At 41.2% G+C, this 13,248-nt stretch overlaps 1 protein-coding gene across 3 annotated transcripts in view; it reads right to left on the bottom strand.

The window, feature by feature from the left end:
- LOC139416097 (receptor-type tyrosine-protein phosphatase delta-like) overlaps positions 1-11,820 on the bottom strand; it is a 602,231-nt gene extending 590,411 nt beyond the window's left edge. Inside the window, exons 1-3 of one of the 3 annotated variants that reach the window (XM_071164375.1) lie at positions 11,751-11,820; positions 11,381-11,488; positions 11,204-11,240 (exon numbers count right to left, since the gene is read on the bottom strand). The gene's annotated coding sequence lies outside the window, so the exon portion shown is untranslated. Of the gene's footprint in view, positions 1-11,203; positions 11,241-11,380; positions 11,489-11,609; positions 11,674-11,750 lie in introns of those variants that run through there. The other 2 variants (XM_071164379.1, XM_071164380.1) reach the window with 2 other exon arrangements.
- Between the last annotated feature and the right edge of the window lie 1,428 nt (positions 11,821-13,248).

Raw genomic sequence — 13,248 nt, 5'->3', positions numbered from 1 at the left:
AAACTGAGTATACAAAACATTAAGAACACCTTCCTAATATTGAGTTTTGCCTTCAGAACAGACTAAATTCATTGGGACATGGACTCTACAAGGTGTTGAAAGCATTCCACAGGGATGCTGTACCATGTTGACTCCAATGGTTGTGTCAAGTTGGCTGGATGTCCTTTGGATGGTGGACCATTCTTGATACACACAGGAAACTGTTGAGGGTGAAAAACACAGCAGCATTGCAGTTCTTGACACAAATCGGTCACCTACTACCATACACCATTCAAAATATTTTGCCTTGCCCATTCACGCTCTGAATGGCACACATACACAATATATGTCTCAATTGTCTCAAGGCTTAAACATCCTTCTTTAACCTGTCTCCTCCCCTTCATCTACACTGATTGAAGTGGATTTAACAAGTGACATCAATAAGGCATCATAGCTTTCATGGAGCTGTGCAGAGTGTCCTGGCTTCGGCACGCCTGCAATATTCTTTCCTTTTAAACCCTCTCACTTTCTTTCTCCTGCTCGGTTCCTCACAGATTACAAAATGCTAACACTCAACATATCGCTCCCGTTTGAAAACCTTCAGAGCGGCTAGGAGCAAAATAATCCCTTCAGAGGAGCATGAAAAGAAATCTGGTGTCGTACTCTACATGCAGACCACAAAGAAGGTCCAAATATATGATGGGGTTGACATTTGCCCTTAGGAAAAATCATTAGCCATGCTAGCACCTAATACAGCAGCATGTGGCCATGATCTATCAAGGTAACATTTGGCGCTAATTAGCACAGTTCTCAAACCAACCACACATAGGCTAGATTCTGACAACATGGTGATGCTCAAGGCTCCCAAGTCCCCCTTTTCTTGTCTTTTCTCTTTCCATCAGTTTTTGTGTTTTTTTGCGAGATCCTGTCAGGTTTGACAGAAAGGTGAACACAAGATTGCTGCTGGTGTCCTTCAGGCAAAAGCAAAGTCCGCTACAGGAGGGGAAACATATCCACCACAGTTCTCAGTTGAGGTGAATCTTTTTTTTAAGAATGCTTGGCTGAGCCTGGGTTGGAGGCACTACTTGCCTTCCAGTGAAATGATGTAACAAGGTAAAAGTACAATACCAATTCAAAAGACTGGTCACTTCAGCAGGGCTCAAAGTGTGCTGAGCAGTGCACACAGCCACAACATTTCCTTCAGGAAAGCCAAGATATATTTTCCACAAAAATTACCTACTGGAGAGTTCAACTACACTTGCTTCTTACTTACATTTTCTAATAAACCCTACGGCAGAGTTCCAGATTCTTTTTTTTTGTAAAAACACCAGCAAATCGTCTCCAAGTGATTTTAATGTTAGAAATCTGTTCCAAAGTATTCCCACGCATAATAGAGATATATGTGATCATATACAAATGTAAGCAATGTTTGAAACTATTATGTTTTAGTCCTATATTATATATTTTTGGGCTTTTTGCGGTCAATTTGCAGTCTACAAATTATTTGTAATTATGTTCTGGCCTTCTGACCATCCGCTCAAGAAAAAATCATCCCGCGGCTCAATCTAGTTGATGATCCCTGATTTGCTTTGAATGTAATAGGCAACTGGATATAGACAGAGTCCAAACAAATAAATGATGCTATGCCCTGGGTTAAGCTGTACACGTTATTGCCTTTGACACGCTTGGATGCATGGAAGTAAACAGTGTTTCCTAGCCTTACTTCAGGCCGAGTAACGAATAAAGCTTAAGTCTGGTGGTATAAGTCTCTACAGTATGCAAAGGCAAGAATTGATCCTCAACAACATAGATCCGCTGCAGTGTTTCCCTCACTCCCCTGTGTTTCATCCCTGCAATCAATCCCTGCTCTTCTAAATTTCATGAGAGCAACGCTACCGAGGAATGGAGGGAGGGAGGGTTGAAGAAGAGAGGAAATAAAGGGAAAGTGGGCTTAACAAAAGTCATTAAGTATCAAGTTGTTTAATTGAATAATGCAAGGAGCATCGGCAATAGCTCATGTTCCCTCCTAGCGTGTCGTATACATCAGACTTAATGGCACTGATGTCACTTGCGATAGGCAGAAGTAGTCGTTTAACAACTTAATAAACGTTTGATTTATGAGCAGCGCCAAGCGACTGATAAATAAGCGTTTGGGCAGACATGTACTGTAGGTGAGGGGTTTCATTTCACGCAGTTTTTTCAATCATCACCAGAGAAAAAATGAGTTATATTTGTGTCTGCCTGCAAGTCTTTTGGCCTGTGTGTGAATTCAATTGATCATGCACAGTGTACTGTATGCAGTATGTTCACGAAATGGTTGATTACATGCATGTGCATCCATCAAACGATACATCTCCAGACAGCTGATGTATGTATTGAAGAATCAGAACGAGGGCTCAGGCTGTAAATCAACATGGCCCCTCCACCACAACCAACCATTCGAAACAAACACACACACAGGCAACCCAAGCTTCTCAATGCACTAACACGGCCGGCTAAAACAGCTGCCAAGTCTGGGAGCAGTTGTACCACTAGCCATAAAATGGTAACACCCTGTGATATGAGCCCGTCTGAGGAGTCAATGGGCTCAGGGGCCTCCGAGAGCCAACACCAGGGGGGCCACATATTTTTTGTCCCATTTTAAAGCCAGAAGCCACTCTTCAGGTGATGGGAAACAGTGGCTGAGAGGACGTCAGCCCCCGAATGAAAACACGCCACATCTAAAAGTGTTAGAAGCGGATGGATAAATATATAAAAATGTTACCACCGTGAAAGACAAGGTGATGTGACAGAGGGAGAGATCTCTTTTATGTTAGCAGAGAGAAACATTTCATTTTAGGATGAATCAACATTTCCTGAAAGAGCCGACGCAAGGTGTATCTAATTATCTGTCAGTACATCCTCATTATAAAACGTCCCCTAGGAGTTGGGCATCTGATGTGTCATAACAAATGGGCTTATAATCAAGGCGTGTTAGTTACAGTATGTAGATGACAATATGAGGACATCATAGCAGTACCGGATGTGGTACCTTCCATATGCCTGTACAGTAATTGTGGAGTCAATGCCATGATTCTACTGTAGATCATGTCTGCTATCAGTGGCTGGGAATATGGGCAATTTCATTATCCATATCCTTCCACTTTCCTGCTCGTTAGTGAATTCAGACAATTGCCTCAGCATGGAAACAAACATTTACATACTAAAGTCGATTACCAGTAAAATTAGAGTGTGACACTTGTTTATTTGCTGCTGTTGTGACCTCAGCTATTACTTAGCCATGGCCCGATTATGTCACCTGGAAGAATTTCATAAAACATAATTATAGCTTGCTTCTCTCTCGACACAGTTGAGCTATCGGTGTTGAAGGATAATTAAGCGGGGGAAGAGCCTTGCAGAAATGTGGAGTAAACGCTCGTCCGCCAGCAGCGGGCTTATGATCGAGGTCCACTTTAATGTACTGCACACCTCTCAGCAAGCACATGGGCAAGAGCGTTCCTTCTGTCTTGTTGCTTAAAGCCCCCTCCAACAATGACGGATGCACGGCCAGCTAATAGATTCAGGGAGTAGCACTCAGGGCGAAGATGACAGAAAATTGTTGAATGATGTGCAATTTATGAAATGGGACTGCAGGAGCCTGGAATGGATGGTAGGAAAAATACTTACCTGGGACTAATCCTTAAAAGCGTTCTACTAAAAATTTCACAGAGTGAAAGAAAGTTGAGAATCGCCTTTCTCTGGGAAAACTGACCTTTCCCTTACATCTTGTAAAGGTCTAGTCTCATGAATGCTTCAGCCAAATTGCAATTCAACCTGGAAGGGATAGCTGAGATAGTAATGGTGTATACTTTATATGCTGCAATGCCAATTTGTTTTCCAATTGCTGTGAGGGATTTATGTATTTTTCTCTGTTGCCACGGGCAGTAAGACACTCCTGTTCTTGTTAGCACGTTTCCACAAGCGAAACTACTATATTGCTGGAAATTGACTGGTGCATGCATGATGAAATAGCCCTCAATGTTCTCTTGCTTGCTTTCGAAGTCATTGCTTTGTCTTTTTATCTTACATAATATACTGTAGCTGTATACTGTAGATGTGTAAGGAAATGTGTGTGAAACATCGTTTCTGGTAGTGAGTGAACGTCGACACTTGGTTGCAGACGTCAATCATGTGTGTGATCTTGCCATGCTGCTAAAAGGAACAGTTGACTTTCCTCAATCAAACAAGGTCAAAGATGAGACGACTTCAATGCAACTATCAAGACATGCTTGACTAAGGCTGGGTGCTATACCGTATTTGACTATATACCGGTATTGATGCACAGACCTGTTTGGGTTTTTCCTTTACCTTCTATAACGGTATTTCAATGTTTGGTTTGTTAAATGTGATATGCAACTCTGGCGCATGTAATGTCAGTTGCATAGTTGACACTGTTTGTTACTTGAGTCGTCTCTCTCCCTCTCCTCTTGCATGCTGCTTCCCCATGCGCTTTCCACACCAAGCCCTGCCCACTGTCACTCAAGGAGAGCAGTTGTCACAAGCACTTGCCATGCCATTCACTCTGTCTGCGTGGTCAGATGCAAAAAGATGTTGGTGACAACAATGCGGATTTATACTTTGTTTCTTACAGTTTTTCTCAATCGCTTTGGCTCAATTCTCGAAAGATAATTATTTTTTTCAAAACAATACAGTAAAATCTCTGAATAATTAGTTTCTTGTTCACACCAGATTTTAATTTCTTATTCATTTAAGCAAATTGCAAGTGTTTTGGCTAGAGGTCGACCGATTAATCGGAATGGCCGATTAATTAGGGCTGATTTCAAGTTTTCATAACAATTGGAAATCGGTATTTTTGGACACCGATTTTGCCAAATTTTTATTTTATTTTTTTACACCTTTATTTAATCTTTATTTAACTAGGCAAGTCAGTTAAGAACACATTCTTATTTTCAATCACGTCCTAGGAACGGTGGGTTAACTGCCTCGTTCAGGGGCAGAACGACAGATTTTCACCTTGTCAGCTCGGGGGATCCAGTCTTGCAACCTTAAAAGTTAACTAGTCCAACGCAATAACGACCGTTGCACTCGTTGCACTCCACAAGGAGACTGACTGCCTGTTACGCGAATGCAGTAAACCATGGTAATTTGCTAGCTAGCATTAAACTTATCTTATAAAAAACAATCAATCAATCATAATCACTAGTTAACTACACATGGTTGATGATATTACTAGATATTATCTAGCGTGTCCTGCAACGTATAATGTGACTGAGCATACAAGTATCTAAGTATCTGACTGAGCAGTGGTAGGCAGAAGCAGGTGCGTAAACATTCATTCAAACAGTACTTTCGTGCGTTTTGCCAGCAGTTCTTCGTTGTGCGTCAAGCATTGCGCTGTTTATGACTTCAAGCTTATCAACTCCCGAGATGAGGCTAGTGTAACCGAAGTGAAATGGCTGGCTAGTTAGCGCGCGTTAATAGCTTTTCAAACGTCACTCGCTCTGAGGCTTGGGGTGGTTGTTTCCCTTGCTCTTCATGGGTAATGCTGCTTCGAGGGTGGCTTTTGTCGTTGTGTTCCTGGTTCGAGCCCAGGGAGGAGCGAGGAGAGGGACGGACGCTATACTGTTACACTGGCAATACTAAAGTGCCTATAAGAACATCCAATAGTCAAAGGTTAATGAAATACAAATGGTATAGAGGGAAATAGTCCTATAATAACTACAACCTAAAACTTCTTACCTGGGAATATTGAAGACTCATGTTAAAAGGAACCACCAGCTTTCATATGTTCTCATGTTCTGAGCAAGGAACTTAAACATTAGCTTTCTTACATTGCACATATTGCACTTTTACTTTCTTCTCCAACACTTTGTTTTTGCATTATTTAAACCAAATTGAACATGTTTCATTATTTATTTGAGGCTAAATTGATTTTATTGATGTATTATATTAAGTTAAAATAAGTGTTCATTCAGTATTGTTGTAATTGTCATTATTACAAATACATGTTTTTTTAAATCGGCCGATTAATCGGTATCGGCTTTTTTGGTCCCCGATAATCGGTATCGGCGTTGAAAAACCATAATCGGTCGACCTCTAGTTTTGGCACGTGTGAAAAAGAGGAAGTACAATTGTCTACAATTTGCCCAATAACTACATGCTGATAAAACTGATGAGTTGATTCCCAGTGAAACTGTCATACTCTTCGCAACTTCTAAACATTCTTTGATCGTGTGAGGCATCACGTGCAAAATTATCCATTCAATTATCAAAATCAGTCAGACATACATGTATACTCCATAAATATCTATGACATGGGATGTTTGTGATGTCTGCTAAATTGGCAAATTACCTGCCAGCTGACATAGTAATGAAATAGGAATCACAATCTTACCAATCAACCAATCAAGTTTGGAAGCATATACAGTGCCTTGCGAAAGTATTCGGCCCCCTTGAACTTTGCGACCTTTTGCCACATTTAAAACTGTATTTTTTTGTGAAGAATCAACAACAAGTGGGACACAATCATGAAGTGGAACGACATTTATTGGATATTTCAAACTTTTTTAACAAATCAAAAACTGAAAAATTGGGCGTGCAAAATTATTCAGCCCCCTTAGGTTAATACTTTGTAGCGCCACCTTTTGCTGCGATTACAGCTGTAAGTCGCTTGGGGTATGTCTATCAGTTTTGCACATCGAGAGACTGAAATTTTTTCCCATTCCTCCTTGCAAAACAGCTCGAGCTCAGTGAGGTTGGATGGAGAGCATTTGTGAATAGCAGTTTTCAGTTCTTTCCACAGATTCTCGATTGGATTTAGGTCTGGACTTTGACTTGGCCATTCTAACACCTGGATATGTTTATTTTTGAACCATTCCATTGTAGATTTTGCTTTATGTTTTGGATCATTGTCTTGTTGGAAGACAAATCTCCGTCCCAGTCTCAGGTCTTTTGCAGACTCCATCAGGTTTTCTTCCAGAATGGTCCTGTATTTGGCTCCATCCATCTTCCCATCAATTTTAACCATCTTCCCTGTCCCTGCTGAAGAAAAGCAGGCCCAAACCATGATGCTGCCACCACCATGTTTGACAGTCGGGATGGTGTGTTCAGCTGTGTTGCTTTTACGCCAAACATAACGTTTTGCATTGTTGCCAAAAAGTTCAATTTTGGTTTCATCTGACCAGAGCACCTTCTTCCACATGTTTGGTGTGTCTCCCAGGTGGCTTGTGGCAAACTTTAAACAACACTTTTTATGGATATCTTTAAGAAATGGCTTTCTTCTTGCCACTCTTCCATAAAGGCCAGATTTGTGCAATATACGACTGATTGTTGTCCTATGGACAGAGTCTCCCACCTCAGCTGTAGATCTCTGCAGTTCATCCAGAGTGATCATGGGCCTCTTGGCTGCATCTCTGATCAGTCTTCTCCTTGTATGAGCTGAAAGTTTAGAGGGACGGCCAGGTCTTGGTAGATTTGCAGTGGTCTGATACTCCTTCCATTTCAATATTATCGCTTGCACAGTGCTCCTTGGGATGTTTAAAGCTTGGGAAATCTTTTTGTATCCAAATCCGGCTTTAAACTTCTTCACAACAGTATCTCGGACCTGCCTGGTGTGTTCCTTGTTCTTCATGATGCTCTCTGCGCTTTTAACGGACCTCTGAGACTATCACAGTGCAGATGCATTTATACGGAGACTTGATTACACACAGGTGGATTGTATTTATCATCATTAGTCATTTAGGTCAACATTGGATCATTCAGAGATCCTCACTGAACTTCTGGAGAGAGTTTGCTGCACTGAAAGTAAAGGGGCTGAATAATTTTGCACGCCCAATTTGTCAGTTTTTGATTTGTTAAAAAAGTTTGAAATATCCAATAAATGTCGTTCCACTTCATGATTGTGTCCCACTTGTTGTTGATTCTTCACAAAAAAATACAGTTTTATATCTTTATGTTTGAAGCCTGAAATGTGGCAAAAGGTCGCAAAGTTCAAGGGGGCCGAATACTTTCGCAAGGCACTGTATATGAAGCTTGCCCACAGCACAATACTACCATTTATGAACATGGAGGAACATCACAAACCTGAACAGCAGCTACATGCTCGTGGAAGAGAAATAAGAAGATGTGTAAGAATGGTGGTGGTGTTAGGGGAAGACATAATAGAGAAAGAGGTCGAAGGCAAATAATAAGAGTCCCTGATGAAATCAGAGCCACAAGGGTGGACCATGTCATGAACCATGGTCTTACAATGGAAGAGGCTGGTCGGAGAGTACAGCCTAATGTAAAACAGGTCCACAGTGTCATCAATTGTGCAAACATTCCGTAGGGAAAACAGGTAAACATGTACTCGTTCTTTACTTTTGTGACAGCATTTCATTCACAACAATACTGCAACTATTGTAAAGCTATATGCAAATCTAAAAATCACAATGTACCATAAGATATGTATGCGGAATATAAAGCCAACAATTCCATCAGACTAAGAGAGATCCAAAGTGCAATCATAAATGACATCAATATCTTCGCAAATATAAATTCTGTCAGCATTTCCACTATAGACAGAGTTTTGGGAAAAAAAATCTAATTACTATGAAACAACAGTACAAGGTGCCATTTGAGAGGAATAGTGACAGAGTGAAAGAGCTGCGGTACCAATATGTCCAGGTAAACCATTGGTGTGCACATGGTATACAGTACAGGGAGTTTTACTGTACTTCAATGAGGCCTGTATATACTACTTGAAGTTGTAGATACCCATAAGAACAGAAAACAAGGCCTCCCAGGTGGCGCAGTGGTTAAGGGTGCTGCAGTGCCAGCTGTGCCACCAGAGACTCTGGGTTCGTGCCCAGGCTCTATTGTGACCGGGAGGTCCGTGGGGTGATGCACAATTGGCCTAGTGTCGTCTGGGTTAGGGAGGATTTGTCCGGTAGGGAAATCCTTGTCTCATCGCGCACCTGGGGCGGGCCGGGCGCAGTGTGCGTTAACCAAGGTTGCCAGGTGCATGGTGTTTCCTCCAACACATTGGTGCGGCTGGCTTCCGGGTTGGCTGGCACTGTGTTAAGAAGCAGTGCGGCTTGGTTGGGTTGTGCATCAGATGACGCATGACTTTCAACCTTCGTCTCTCCCAAGCACTTACAGGAGTTGTAGCAACTAAAAAGTTGGATACCATGAAAAAGGGGTAAAAATTCATTTTTCGGATGCACCCTTGTGGGGGTCCCTGTGTTGAGAATCAGATGTAAGGTCGAAGAGGGAATGTTGCCCACCTTCACCACCAGTGCTGGTGTAGACATAGGCATGTTGTTTGTGCAACGGTATCTTCTAAATCAGAGAGGAATAGGCAAAACATGAACATGTTAGATAGCGCTAGCTAGCTACATGAAGCAATAGAAAACAAGTAATGTAACATCTAATTAGGGTCCCCTGGGAAACACTGAACAACACTTTGGTTCCTACACTGTCACAATAATTCCTCCCTGGCTTTTTAATTTATTGTTATATGCATTCCAACTATATAATTAGAATAATCATTATATTTCCATGATTCCAACAATTTACCAGTTTACTAGATTTTTTTTCACCATTCTGAAGCCCAGCTAAGCAGATAGATAGATAGTACATTCACAGTTGACAATATGTCCTTGCCTGCATGTTATTTTGCATATATCATGCTTGACTCCATGTAGTCCATATTGATGGGCAACACTATCCTCCCTCCATCTCCCAGGGACAGGGATGCCAATAAGGCTATCACATTGTATTTGCGGTCATTCTCAAATAACCCTGTGTCACTCTGCAGTACAGCAGAGAGCTGTATGACTTTCCATTGCCTTCTTTCACATCTAACTGCCTCTCTTAGGTGTATAGGAAGCACAGTATTAACCAAAAGGTGGTTTTAGCATCCCCATCCAAGGGTTTCAATGGTTAAGCCCAACAGCCACAAGCGGACTGGCCATCTGGCATCTAGCATTTGCCCCGAAATGCCAGATGGCCAGTCTGCTTGTGGGTGTCTAACTAGTTTTTTTGTGTGCAAAATGACCATTCTCTGGCTAATAATGGGAACGTCAAGGGAAAAAAATGGGCTGGTGTGGGGGCCTCGAGGAAAGAAATGGATCAGTGTGTTAGAGATTCCGGGGCCAATTTCTTGTCCCAGTCTGCCCCTGTCAACAGCGGTTTCATCAGGGCATTTAATTTGTTTACTTTTTATTTGATACACTGCCATTGCATATGACACTGTTTTAATCTGAGTAAAATTGAGAAACAATTATGTGGGTTAACCCACTCAACTCTATCCACCAGAAAGAATGCAACACAGAATGTACAAAATCAGAACAGTGCAGATTCACATGACATTGATTGAGTGAAAACAAACATGCCCCCTCTCAGTGCAGCAGTGGGCAAGCCTCTTCATATGCATCAGCAGTGATTCAACAATAAGAGCTGACATGTACATTGTCTGTCAAAAGGAGAGGAGCGAGAACCAGCAAACTCAGTCAGTCAGCCAGCCACCACCCATCCATCCACACACCTCATTGCGTGTGCACACGCATGCACACACATGCGAAAGCACGCGCGCGCACACACACACACACCACTGGAATAACTTAACACTCCCAAGTGATTCAATTTGCACATACATAGCCTACACACCCCACCTCCTCCAAATATACTTCCCTAACACATACAGCAGCCCATTTCAAGAGAAGTTTCCACACATGTCCCGCAACTTCACAGCGATAGGCATATTTTGCATCTTAAAAAAGGGGGGCAACACAGCATCGCTACCATTGAGCATGCGGACAACAAATAGGCATACAAGGACCACCTCTGCCTTCTCTTTTGAAGACAAGTAGTCTAGGCTAAGATAAGTAACTGTAAGGCAGAGATGACATATTGAAAAGGGAAGTGCTGGCATTTTGGCAATTGGTGGAGAGTGTAGGTAGCCGAATATATATGATTATGAACAGATAACATAACTTCGACCGTATAATATAAGAGCATAGTGAACAAGTGCTCGTCTAAAAAGCATCCGACATCGCACTTCCATGATGAGCTGAAATGTGCGCTTTGTGTGCCTATGCCATGGCATGTCAATAATATCAGGTCACAATAGGCCTACATAACTTGCAATTAAAATAGCTTACACAATTCATAAACCCGCCAGTTATAAAAGTAGGCAACATCTCTGCAAAAAAACAATGCGAGGAAAAGTCTAAATTCTACTTACTATGTACCCCGGCTGATGAATTCAAAAGCCTCGGTAACTGTATTTAAATGACAAAAAGGAGAATGATAAGTAAGTGATGTAATTGTACACTCGACAAACAGACATTTATCAATTGATAACGACATAGTGTGATAGCCTGCCCTGAAGTACTTGTATGCGACGCAAATTATCACTTACCAAAGCATCCAGATAAAATTCCTTAGGAAATCCAGATGAGTTTTATCTTCCTTCTCTCCAGTCAGAAACAGCAATGCTTTCTTATTCCAAATACAGGCCCCAAGTGAACTGAAAGAGAGAAGACACCAAAACAGCCACAACAAATTCCGTTAGAAGCGGGGTTCCCCCCTCCAAAAAAAGTGCTAAAATATACATCTGTGTGCAGCAAAAATAATAATACTACTCATACTAAATGGTGAGGAGGAGAGTAGGTGGCTGCTCCGTTCCCGCTGTCGCAAGAGACAATGAGAGCGGTAATAAGACAGACAGAAAAGTGAGAGCTAAGCTTTCTTTAGAAAGCCAGCGCTGCTGCTGTTAAACTGTAGCCTACCACACACTGCTCCTGGCGATGGCTGGAGAGCGAGCGGGTCGGAGCGCGCAGACGAGAGGGGAGAGAGAAGGTGGGCGCGGGAAAAGACAGCGTTCCAGATCAGATGCTTTCCACACACGCGCACACACCTGCATTACTCTATCAAGCCACTTGATGGCCGGCTAGTCGAGCAACTAACCCATGTAGGATTAGCTCTCCCGCTCTGCGTAAACGTTCTGCAGACAATAAATGGTTATCTCTTGATTTCTGTGACGATAATAAATCCATTACAAATGGATTAGATTAGTTACCCATATAAAACGTGGGTTTGGAACCATCGGAACATAGCACTTGTTTTGATAAAATATTGGCATAAAACGGATATGTGAACTTGGGAGGCAAACTGCTTGTTCAACCTTTGCGGCGCAACTGTCCAGGCAAAAAAAACAGCGCGCATGCTGCTGAATTTTTCACGTTGTATCAATTGAGTTTTTTAAATGAGTAAAGCAATGTTTATATTCAAATCCAACACAGCTACAGTAAATGTTAGTGACCCTATAAAGCAATACCATTCGCTCGTTTTCTAAAGCAGATATCTGACATGACAGATCATTCAAGTGTTCGCATACAACAGGGACTGAAACAATAAACCATAGGAATATATATTAGACTTCATTTTCTTATCGTTTGAAATAGCCTATGAAACAAAGGAATAGAGTAATATTTGTCATTTTCACACAGAACTGGATTGCTGTGTTTAATACTTTTGGTTATTGTTTCAATATTAATAAGTAATCATCAGAATTGTGCATGAGCTGTGTGTTTATCACAATGTATGGGTTTGTATGTGTATGAGAATGTGGTTATTCAAAGAGGGAAGGATGATGTTAAATTAAATTAATGATATAAATGTATGATATATACTTTTAAATTAATGATTTATACCCTTAGAATCTTGAAGAATATAGCTTATAAATGTCTCATGTGCTTAGTTTAACTGTCATACCCCATATAAACTGAAAATATAAGCTTTTTATACTCCAAATGAAAGTGCACACAATTTCACTTGACCTATCGTTGTAAACAATGTACTTGTAAACAAACACTAATAAGCTTTAAAACATGGTTAAAACAATAATTTTTCATCCATAGCTCTGTCTATACATTTGAGAGTGGTTACATTCTCCAGCCCCATTCTTCAGATAATTACCAAATCAGTGGCTGTTATTTGTACTGCAGATTGACACTTTAATCTAATGCCTGGTTACTACATATCCAATCCGATTTGCAGTTACATATTTACATAATGCTCCAAAGGGCCATCTATTTTTCTACCAACTGTACTAACAAAGTAAAGATAGAGTTTTTTTTCTATTTAGCTATCCTGTATCAACAGAATTGACCCCTGGATTACAACGATTGGTCAAGTCAAGTAGTGGACACTTTTAATTGATGGGAAATCGAAGGACAAGGCAGTGGGCCAAAAAACACAGATTACACTATCGATACCTCACCCACT

The sequence above is a fragment of the Oncorhynchus clarkii genome, chromosome 9, assembly GCF_045791955.1.
Source record: "Oncorhynchus clarkii lewisi isolate Uvic-CL-2024 chromosome 9, UVic_Ocla_1.0, whole genome shotgun sequence".
Classification (NCBI taxonomy): domain Eukaryota; kingdom Metazoa; phylum Chordata; class Actinopteri; order Salmoniformes; family Salmonidae; genus Oncorhynchus; species Oncorhynchus clarkii.
This window is presented reverse-complemented; position numbering and strand designations above follow the sequence as displayed.